At 36.9% G+C, this 8,920-nt stretch overlaps 1 pseudogene; it reads right to left on the reverse strand.

Annotated features, from left to right (window-relative positions):
- Nucleotides 1-2,737: 2,737 nt before the first annotated feature.
- On the reverse strand, nt 2,738-3,439 carry LOC122107288 (annotated as a pseudogene).
- Between the last annotated feature and the right edge of the window lie 5,481 nt (nt 3,440-8,920).

Below are 8,920 nucleotides of genomic sequence, written 5' to 3' on the forward strand. Positions count from 1 at the left end.
GAGAGGTGCTGGTGGGTCTCACCTGCCAGGTCAATGACACGTGCATGGTTCTAAGCTGCTGACTTCCCAGTGCCTAGTCAACCATTCTAACCAAGCAACACTAGGTCTGTTAGTCATTTTGTATACCAGTAAAGGAGTCTTCATTTTTCAGAAAGGTGCTTTCAGGAGATAACATTTATTATGATTTTTCAGAGTTGTATGCTCAGAGAATTTTTGGTGGCATTTTCCTAGACAGAGATCTGATTGGGATTGAAATTTGCTTCAGGTAGATAGATAAATTTAGTATTGGTAGATAGGATGAGATAAGGAACTTGAGTCATGGCTTATTGATAAATTTTGTGCACTAAGATCTTTGCTCTAGTGAACAATTCTTATCATTATGAAAAAGAATTTTGCCCAGATGAGCAAAGTTTTGCCAAGACAAATGAGTTTTCAGAAATTTCCTGAAGCAGTAAATAAACATATTTCTCATTTCTCAACTTATCTTTCCAAATAGGATCTTCCATATAAAGTAATCATACACAGTCATACACATCTGAGAAATAGACAATTAATAATAAATATGTTATTAAGAAGTTATATGTACATATATCTCTATATACAAATGTATATATATACAAATGTATATGCATATATACACATGCATATATATGTATATATACATATATAATGTGTATATATATATATATATATATACACACACACACACACACACACATACACATAGTGGAGCACTGATGGCTCATGCCTGAATACTAGTTACTCAGGAGGTTGAGATCTGAAGATCACAGTTCAAAGGCAGTTCAGGCAGGAACATCCATGAGACCCTTAGCTCAAATTAACCACCAAAAAGGAATGGAGCTTTGGCTCAAGTAGTAGAGTGCTAGCCTTGAGCACAAAAGTGAAGTGACAGCTCCTAAGCCCTGAGTTTGTGCCCTAGGACTAGCATATACACAGACAAAAGAATATATATATATATATATATATATACACACACATATATTTATACATATATACATATATTCTCTATATATGTATATAGTTTAATGAATAATCCTTAATAATTAATATTTATTGTAATTATTTATCATCATCTATTAGCTTTAATTTCTAAGTATCAGTAAAGTGGTATCAAATATATTTACTAGTTATCAGTTCCATAAATGTTAACTTTGTGATTGATCAGCCATTAGTGGAATGGAAATAAGAAACAAGAAATTGCTTGAATGACAGAGTTATAGAAGTTTAATACATTGGTTAGGATTCTACCTTTAACAATAATTAAGAGATGAGAAAGTAGCTTATATTTCCTCAGGCCTAGTGCTTCAGGGAGAGCATATCAGTATCAGTGTTTGTCTGCCCCTGTTCTTCTGAAAGCTCCAGGGCTCCTAACATCTCACAGAGTAAGCTTTATACATGGTCTGTAAGCCTTTTTTCTTGGTTATTATGCAGCATAATCCTCTGCTCTTATAGATTTTGTTGGTGATGCCTGTGAATGAGCTTCCTGTTGCCTGCTCTGTTGATTATCCAGTGTGAGCACTCACACCAATGCTGTGCTCTGGAATCCTGCCCCCCCTCCCCCCCCACCAGTCTTCAGAATGGGCAACTTACAGTCTGTACTGTGGATTAAGGTACTGATGTGCCAAGATCTGGTTTGATATTTGTCTTAGTCTCATGCTATCTGGTCATTATTTACTAGTTAAAAAGTTTTTCCAACTTTTCTTCTCTGTTGATTTCAACTGTATCTATGATATCATGTCTTGGCAAATATAGATATAATATAAGAAAAATACAGATATAATAAAGTTTTTCTCTTTTTATTGGCATTTATAGCCTACTCAGCAATATCTTACTGCTGCTTTTATTCTTAATGTTTTTCCCCCAGTATTTTCTTCAGCTTTTCCAAACAGAGAGACACATGGCAACTTTCCTCCTAATCCATAGCTTCAATCATGTTCTAACAACCAAGGAATAATGAATGGCTCAAGAAGGACTTAATGACACAATTGAGATTGGAGTTTGCTAACCTAGGATGGATACAGGGAGAGAGTCTGGTCCATAAGAGTTCAGAGGATGCGGCCTGGGGAAAATGAAATCTCATGTCATCACAAGTTTATGTTAGGGACAACTCTGATAAGATACAGCACTAGCAAGCAGATACATTCTTCTCTCCAAGGTCTATGGGAAGAAAATGAGGCAGAGTGGTAATATGAAGAAAGGAAATTGGACTGGTACATATTAAAATCTATTATGTGTCATCTAAAGAAGCTGGTTACCTTTGCAACTTTGGGCAGGTGACAGTTTTCCTGATATATCTTGACTATAACATATTTAAAATAATAAAAAGTTCCCATTCACTTACCAATATCAATTCCTAGGGAAGAACCAAAATTAATATGATAAAATGGGTAAAAACGGACATATTTTTCAAATATCTTTATTTTTTAAATCTTTCAAACTTTTATTTCAATGCAATGATCTGGACGATTTTAGATCTTGTTATTTTTTTTTTTCTTTTTTATATAAGTTTTTTATTGTGAAAATACTGTACAAAGGGGTTACAATTACAAGAGCAAGGTAATAAGTACATTTCTTTTTTTTTTTAATTGTGAAAATACTGTAGAGAGGGGTTACAATTACATGGGCAAGATAATGAGTACATTTCTTTTTTTTTTTTTTTTATTTTATTTGAAAACATACTGTACAGAGGGGTTACAATTACATGGGCAGGAAAATTTTAGATCTTGTTAAAAGCAGCCAAGTCATGGACTGTTCGTAGTCCTCAAAGGCAACGCTTCTCCTCAAGCATGTCCTCAAAGACATGCTTCCAGCATGCCTGTTCCTACTTTATGATCTTCCACTACACATTGCATTTGAAGTTTCTTAGTTCTATATCTCACTGACACCAGTTTAGAGGACCTCCAGACCAAGCCGTCTACTTGAAGGCTTTGTGGACACACTCCTCTAATTTTGCCATATCTGTCTCATCATCCCAGGGCTTCACATTTAGTAAGATGGAAGACTTGGCAGCCAGGGTAGGTTTTTTGGCTTTCTTTGACTCATACTGTGCAAGACATTCTTTCCTTAGCTTCTTTGCTTCCTCACTTTCCTCCTCCTCCTCAGACCTAAAGAGGTCAATGTCATCATCATCCTTACTTTCCACAGCTCCACTTCCAGTGGGATCTTCCACATTGGCAGGGCCATACTTGTCCAAAGTTTTTACACTCCTAGCAGGCTGCCCTTTTTCCTTCTCATAGGATTTGATATGATTATACTAATGTAGGGCATGACACAAGTCAGTAAGGGGTGGGCCCGAGACTGCTTCAAATACTGCAACATCTGCTTGCGATGGCATATACTCCTCCATGTAACTTTTGTCCGTCAGGAAATCATTGAGCACCTGGAGGCCCAAGTAGCTCTTGAGGTCTCCAAAACCCATGGCCATGGCCATATCCTGGAGCTGGGCAGCAGCAAAAGGAAAGAGCAAAAGCCTATGCCCTGAGTTAACACGGGGGTGGGGGGAGGCTTCAAATATAACCAGAAAAAATTTAATTTCAAGAAATTAGTGTTCTTCTTTTGTCTGAGTATGGTAGGCAAACATGTAACCATTTGGATGGTTTATTAAGAAGTTCCATGCTAAGCATCCTGTATTGTGTTTAATTTCCACTGACTTCACACAAAAATCTGTTTGCCATCTTCAGGGGAGCAAAACCGAGGGCATTGAATAAGGACAGAGGCTGCTTTTCATGGCTATCAGAAACATTTTACACAAGAAGATGAAGAGTCAGGGATATTTGAGAACAGTTCAGATTTCTACCAGAGGAATTAAACAGAAATGAAATACAGAAAATTTCAGGAGAAACCCTGTAGTGAACATAATTTGAGGTGCTAAAATTTCTGTGAGCAAACACTACACTTTCTAGTTTCTGTGCAAAATAGCACTAGGACTAGGGGAAAAAAGCCTAAGTATTTGCTCCCAGAAAGAATTTTCCCTAGAAGATATAACAGTAAAGCAAACATAAATATGTCTTTTGACCAATAAGACTTGTTTCAAGACCCTACTTAACTTTGGTATACCTTCCAATCAAAGTTCCTTAATCATCATTTTTTCCCACTTCCAACTGTGTGCTCACTCTGCACAAGGTCTAGAGTACCAGGTCCATTGGCTTTACTGCTAATCCCTGAATTTTGAGACTTAATACTGAGGCTGCCCAGTGATAGTTTCTGCACTAAATCTATGGAACTCAGCTTTGTTTGATAAACAGGTATTTCCTATGCTATAGTGAAGTCGTGAAATCAGGTCTGCCTGGTGCCATCTTGGCCACATGGTGGATGGTAGGGTCTGACATCTTGTTTTCTTGGTAGGGGGAGGAGGTGAAACCCCCGCCTCTCAAGTGATAGGCATGCCTGAATCCCTGGAGGAAGCCGAGGGGACTTGGATGATATGTTACTAACCCTGTCAGCCTAATGCCTGGGGCTGGAGTATCTTGTGACCTGTGAACTGCCCCTCACAGTATTTAGGCTAAGACCAACTCAAGTGCCATTAAACGATGGGTGTCTCCTGTTTGCTCCTGTCCTGTATCCTGTTGCTTCTTTAGTCACCATGGCTTCCCACTATTGGTTTGTTGATACTGTTTTTGTTCTTTCTTTCCTCTGGAGCCTTCATGGCTCAGTTTCCAAACAGTGTTAAGTGTATTTGCTGGCTGCTGGTATTTGAGACAGAAGTCCACCATAGAGTTGCCGGCTTTTTCATAAAGACTCTAAGATTCGATCTCCCAAAATGTGGCTTCTCTGTTTTCTCTTGACAAGATTTGAATCTGACTTACGGTACAACAATATCATCAACCTTTTTAATTTGTAAATAAAATGGGTAGTCTGCATAGTAACTTATTATAGCTAGAGTTCTAGTAGCCTTGTTTTTACACAGTTTCTGAAAAATTTCTGTGTGATGTAAAGTGTTTAAATCCCAGCCGGTCAGTCATTCTCATATGTAAATACTTTAAAAAGATGTTTGCAGCTCAGTGCATATTGAAAAACTAAGATTCTCTAGTTATTCACCGTTAAGTGAAAAAAAACTAACATAAGAAACAAGCTTACCTTGTCAAAGCTTGCTGCACATTTTGTCATTTCCCCTCTATTAACTTTGGTTCTAGGGATGGGAAAAAGTCAATTTACTGAACTTTTATTTACATACTGGGCTGAAGCCTGGGCTCTGTTTGCAGTCTGTCAAATTATTGACTAAATGTCCCTTGTGCTGCTGAAGAATTGAAGATGCTCTGACTTACTGGGCTTGAGAGTCACCCCTTGTAGCCAAACGAAACTTTGCATTTCCTCCCTATTTCCCCATGAATGATTTACTATTTTCACTTTTTCTTTTCTTTTAAACCAACTCATACCAATCTACTGGCTGTTTCATTTGCTTTAAAAGATACAAATATAAGGTAAAAGAAAAATGTCCCTGGAAAGCCTACAGGAACAGAAACATCTACAAAACCATTTGTAGAGAATTAACCAAAGCCCGTAAATTTGAACAGATTTTTCTTGTGCTGCAACAATATCTGTTCTAGAGCTAGTGGAGTCAGCAAGATATTTTTTTAGCAGCTTTAATAATTTTTTTCTAACAGAAGCCATGAAGTTTGGAAGATCAATCTAATGCTGAATCTGGAAATAAAATGAACAAAACACAAAGAAATAATAGCAACAAAGTTTCCCCAGAATTTGAATTTATTTTTCACAATGCTTCTGGAAATGGGTTTGTTGTTGCAGACTGCCAACATTAGAACTCACATCCCTGTCTCCCCAAGAAGTAGGTGGGAATCTTGCAATACATCATCAAGCTCTCCAGCAGGGAGACAAAAACAAGTGCAGCATCCTGATACTCATTTTGTTAAACTGTTGTTGGTTTTTCAGAAGAGTTACACCATTGGAACCCGCCCCTGAACATTCCATTCTTTTGCTAATTTGTTTGTATGTAAATGAGTAGATGATTAATTAATGTCCCATAATGAGTAGATCTGGATGACTGAACAGCATAATGCTGTGGTGTGCAGGTAGTTGTGTTGGTCCAAAGAGGGCAAATGCACTGAGACTATAGAATGTCAGACCTCATAGGCACATAGAATAAGATTGCCTTAAATGGGCTCTCTCTCTCTCTCTCTCTCTCTCTCTCTGTGTGTGTGTGTGTCTCACTCTCTCTCCCTTCTCTTCTCTCTGCCTCTTTTCCTTCCTAATTATGTGTATATATATATATATATATATATATATATATATGAGTATATATATACTCTACCATATGCTTAACTTGCTGCTAGTGCTGTTAATAGTGGTTAAGCCAAATTACAGAGGCATATATAATATAAAAATAATTATATATATTCTATATTCTCTCTCTCTATATATATATATATGGAAAGGGAAAACAAAGTAGGAGGAGAAAAGGAAGAGAAAAAAGGAAGAGAAGGAGAAGGAGAAGGAAAAAAGATGAGAGAAAGAGGAAAAGAAAGAGCAGAAGGAGGAGGAGAAAGGAAGGGAAAGGAGGAGGAGGAAGAAGAGAAAGAGGAAGATGAGAAGGAGGGGGAGATGGAGAAAAATGTTATGAAAATTTACTGATGTAACCTCACTTAATTAGGCATATTAGAGGACTCTTACAATTCAGCTTCTTAAAAATAAATCTAGAAAGAGTAGCTTGTTAGCTCAAATCTTGCTGGAGAAGAATTGCTGCTAGCAGGAATAACAAGCATTAAAAAGCAGTTCAACCTTAAAAAGGCTACTGTGGTTGTCATGTCAGCAACAATTCAGAAGGTCCCATGACTAGAACTGTTAGATAAAAATGGGGAGGGGCACTGATAATTCACACCTGTAATCTTAGCTACTCAGGGGCTTGAGACCTGAGGATCACAGTTTGTAAGAAAAGTCCATGAGACTCTTATCTCCAATTAACCACAAAAAACCAGAATTGGAGCTATGGTAGAGCACTAGCCTTGAGCACAAAAGCTCAGATACAGAACCCAAGCTCAGAGTTCAAGATCCAGGATTGGCAAAACAAACAAGCAAACAAAACGCAAACAACCAAACAAAACTATGGGCCACCCATTTCTATTTGAATTACAGGTGAACAGTGGGTCAGGTTTTAGTTGTGAGTGTTTGCTGTCCCGTTGAGGTGAAGCATATAATATGAGATGACACCAAGGAGCCAGATGACACAGAGTTCAGAGACAGTTTTAAGAGCTTTTTATTTCATTCTCATCTCAAAGAGATTGAGTTTGAGCCTACAAGAGATATGATTGAATGTATTATTTAAAGCCCTTATGGTGCTGTACTGAGCAGAGTGGATTAAAGGAACAAAAGTAGAATCAGCAGTAATGAGGTTGTTGAAGAAGTTCAGGTTAGAAAAGGTGCCTACTAGTCCTGGGGTTGTGACTATAGACAGAGATGGAGAAAATGTCTTGAATCTAGATATTTTGTGGGAATCCAAGAGGACTTGCATAAGAGCCATCATGAGTGATGAAGTTAAGCAAATATATTTTAGGTAGAAACACTTACAGGTTGAGTTCTAAGAGATAAATAATCCAATCTTTGGAGAATGATTGAAGGGAAATTTTGTAAGGTTTATATTTTTCCCTGTTTAATTTGGGCTGCTGGTAAGATGTTCAAGGATGGTCATCCACTCAGTAGATGATGGACAGGCCAGGTCTGGAACTGACTGAAGAACTCTAAGCTACGCGTACAAATATGGCTTCAGATGAATTTGTTCTTCTCTATATGGCTTCCTTTAAGTCACTCCATTTCAGTTATTTCAATCTGAAAATATATCTTGAGTTTTTGGTGGATAACTGGGAGGGAATGGGGTTTAATATGCAAACGTTTAATGTTCGTTCTCTTGAGATCCTTCATGTCTGTTTTAAAGGTTGACTACCTAAACTTGACTGTTCACCTGGGATAGAATTTTGGTTCATTCATCACTTATTTCTTCCCTGCTATGTACTGACTGACCCAGGGAGTAAGGTACTTGAAAGAGAAAGGAAATTTCAGATTCTTAGATGACTTTTGCAATAATTTAGGTCAGACATAATTGGAAAGTAAATAAAGGGGAAGAGATAGAGGGAAATTTCATGTGCAGGAATGACAAAATTTCAAAGCTAATTGTTCATGAGCCATAGGAACAAAGCATGACTCAAAAACGTTGGTAGGGGAAAAACAAAGGAGGAAATAACAATGCTCGATAGGAAATGTACTCATTACCTTACTCATGTAACTAACCCCTCGGTACAGTATCTTTACAATAATATATATATACAAAAAGGTTGTTTTGTTTTGCTTTTCAGGGTTGTTTCTACTGTGCAGTCTGTAGCTAAAATATCTAAAACAGAAGCATTTTGGGGACATTTTGGGTATTAACTCAAGATATTTCAGATATTTTTAGCATTAATTCAAGCCAAGTATCTGCATTGAAATCCTGAGCTTTAGCCAGGGTGAAATGTAGGAAATTCTGAAAGTGTTACATACAGAATGGAGTAAGAAACTGTAAATTCCTCTTTATATGTTACATGGAGATAACAGCTGCTTCTGTCTGCAATTAAATTTTGGAAGGTCAAAGATGGCCCAAGCATTAAGTTCCTTTAGTTAAGGAATAATTATAGTCATAAGAAGATACAATTGGGAAATATTATACAATAAGGAGTAATACATTAGTGGCTTTCCTTTCTTTCTGTCTTTGAGATTAAAATCCTGAAATCTCACATGGTTTTAAAATGGAAAAGGTTATAAAAAGCTTAACTTACTTACATCTTAAAAAATGACTTTGAAAGTACCCATTGTATTTATTAAAAGAAATATTTAGAGTATCTGTATTGTGGATAATGTATGAATAATATCATTTTAAATGGGAAGAAATTTCAGTGTTCTTTTATTGTTCTTTATC

The sequence above is a fragment of the Dipodomys spectabilis genome, unplaced genomic scaffold (genome assembly GCF_019054845.1).
Source record: "Dipodomys spectabilis isolate Male_0828 unplaced genomic scaffold, ASM1905484v1 ptg000050l, whole genome shotgun sequence".
NCBI classification, from domain to species: Eukaryota; Metazoa; Chordata; class Mammalia; order Rodentia; family Heteromyidae; genus Dipodomys; species Dipodomys spectabilis.